This window comes from Gymnoscopelus microlampas, assembly GCF_963454915.1.
Source record: "Gymnoscopelus microlampas genome assembly, chromosome: 23".
NCBI classification, from domain to species: Eukaryota; Metazoa; Chordata; class Actinopteri; order Myctophiformes; family Myctophidae; genus Gymnoscopelus; species Gymnoscopelus microlampas.
This window is the reverse complement of record NC_139960.1, coordinates 18075568-18078067: the sequence shown is the minus strand read 5'-3', so window position 1 is coordinate 18078067 and position 2500 is coordinate 18075568. Positions and strand designations below refer to the sequence as shown.

At 53.3% G+C, this 2500-nt stretch overlaps 1 pseudogene across 1 annotated transcript in view; it reads left to right on the top strand.

Moving 5' to 3' along the window:
- The window catches only part of LOC311039771 (NUAK family SNF1-like kinase 1), a 20352-nt pseudogene extending 18624 nt beyond the window's left edge, over window positions 1-1728 (top strand). The window contains exon 8 of the transcript XR_014602951.1: window positions 555-1728. The product of XR_014602951.1 is annotated as an NUAK family SNF1-like kinase 1 (transcript). The remainder of the gene's footprint in view (window positions 1-554) is intronic.
- The last annotated feature ends 772 nt before the right edge of the window (window positions 1729-2500 follow it).

Sequence of the window (2500 nt, the reverse complement as noted above, 5' to 3'; positions counted from 1 at the left end):
AAAAACAATGGCCGTCTTTGTCTTATGTGGGCAAAGCCATCACTCCCCTGGTGGTCTTGGTTGATGTTTAATTCCAGGTCCAAGGATGTTTGGTGAACCCTATAGTCGCTAGACGTGTTGGAGATCTTTGCCAATCAATGTAGTGGCTTGAACTGGGTGGAAAGAACACACACACTTTAAAACAAAGAAGTTGGTGGCCATTTTCATTGCTGTTCTAGCCCCCTACCTTGAATTAAGATGTCAACAGACGTATTTTGGTAGGCAGAGATCTCTGATATGTCTAGCTAAGGCTAGGTGAACCCCAAACGAATTCAGAGTGCTTAGTTAACACCCACTCAAACCGGGAAAGCATCTGTGTCATTTTAGATTTTTGTATTGGCTATTCAAAAATAACAGATAGAAGCTCGCAGGCGCGTCACTTTGTACATCTGCTAATTTTTTAACATTTTAGAAAAATCTTGAAAGTGTGAGAACTACTGAATTAGAAGGCATTTGTATAATCGGCCTCAGGTCTTAATGGGTTAAGCAACTCAGTCTTTGTCTCTCCGGCGCAGATGCACGTGGCCTGATCCGCTGGATGCTGATGGTGAACCCGGAGAGGCGGGCCACCGTGGAGGACATTGCCAACCACTGGTGGGTGAACTGGGGCTGGAAGAGCACCGTGTGCGACTGCCAGAGCCAACAGAGCCAGGGCTCCCCCATGCTGGCGCGCTTCATCGACTGGCAGAACCGCGCCGGCGGGGGTGAAACCAACAAAACCGGACGGGTGGAGAAAACGGAACCTATGGCGTCCCACCCGCCGCCCCACCCGGGCCGCAGGGGGCTGAAGAAAGCCATGAAGGAGAACGAGGGCGGAGGGCGCCACGTCGGCTCGACGGGGGAGGACAAGCAAGGTCTGAAGAGGCCCAAGGGGATCCTGAAGACGCGTACGTCCGACCAGAGGTCTCAGAGCGTGGGGGAGCTGGAGCTCAGGCGCTCCCTGCACTTCCAAGACGGAGGCGTGACGTTCATGGTCGACAGGAACGGAGGCGGGGGAGTCGAGGAGGAGGATGAGGATGAAGATCAGGTGTGCCTGGGCGGCTCACCGGCTAAGATGGTTCCCGTCCTGCCCAAGAAGGGCATCCTGAAGAACAGCCAGCAGCAACAGCAGAGAGAGTCTGGCTACTACTCGTCACCCGAGCGCAGCGAGTCCTCCGACTTGCTAGGGGGCAGCGCCGCTCTAGTGGCCCCGCCAGCCAGCTCGCCGACAAAGAGGACCACGGGGAGAAAGGGAATCTTGAAACGCAACGGAAAGTACTCCTCGTCCATCCACGGGCGAGACGGAGGACACCTTCCGCCTTCGGCGTCGTTCCACGGCGACTTGGGGACCGGCGGTGGTGACTTGGGTCTCTCTCGCAGCCAGTCACGGCCTTCCGGCCTCGTCTCTGAGGAGATGAGCCTGTCCATGGGCTCGGACTGGCCTCCCAGCGCGCCCCAGCCCAACATCAGGGCCTGCGTGTCGGCCGAGGACCTGCTCCAGCTGGCAGGCTTCAGAGGGCTCCAGGCCCCCTCCGGGGACTCTCCACGGGGGAAAGGTGAGCCAGCCGTCCCCGTGTTCAACCGGGGACAACGGAAGCTTCTCCCTGCTGGGGGACATGGACGATGTGACCCAGGTCTATCAGAAGGCACTGGACATCAGCTGTACGATGAGGGAGACTTAGGAGTTCATGTCGGCTGGGACAGTGGTGGACGGACACACACACACAACACAAACACACACACACACACACACACACACACACACACACACACACACACACACACACACACACACACACACACACACATACACACACACGCACACGCACGTGGATCGTAGAGGGGTGAAGGCCACACCATAAAAGTAAGCTATGTTTAAACATAGCATAATACAAACGACATATATAAGCACAAAGCTCATTTCCATGTTTAGAGCCTTTTTATTCCGGGATTGTCACTGGAAGTGTGACCTGAGAAGTATCGTTTCCCCCTGGAAAAAACGTGTCTGACCATTTCAGGCTCTATGCTGCTTCAAGTGTTTACATCTTCCACAGAGGAAAGCTGGATTCTGTACATTATTTCCTATTTCTATGTTTGCTTCGTTGGACAGTACAGTGAAGGATTGAGGAGGACATGCGACACGGCGGTGTCATGAGCCAGAATTCAAAGGCGTGATGTTGTCACGAGTTGCGTGTACACACCCGAAGCACCACAAGACCCCCGTTAGCCCATATATTCAGTGTCAACAAAACCAAACTCGAACCCTGCCTCATGTGAACTCTCACCTGAACAATGACAGTGTCCTACTCCATATACTGCAGGTGTTACATGGGACTTCAAAATGCCTCAGGAGTAACAGATCATGAACAGAGTCCACTCCGCATATCATGAAATGATCCCATAACTCTGCTAAACCTCTCCATGGACTCGCTGTATAGGCTTAACATTATTTATTTATCTAATTAATAAATGAGCCTGTGTA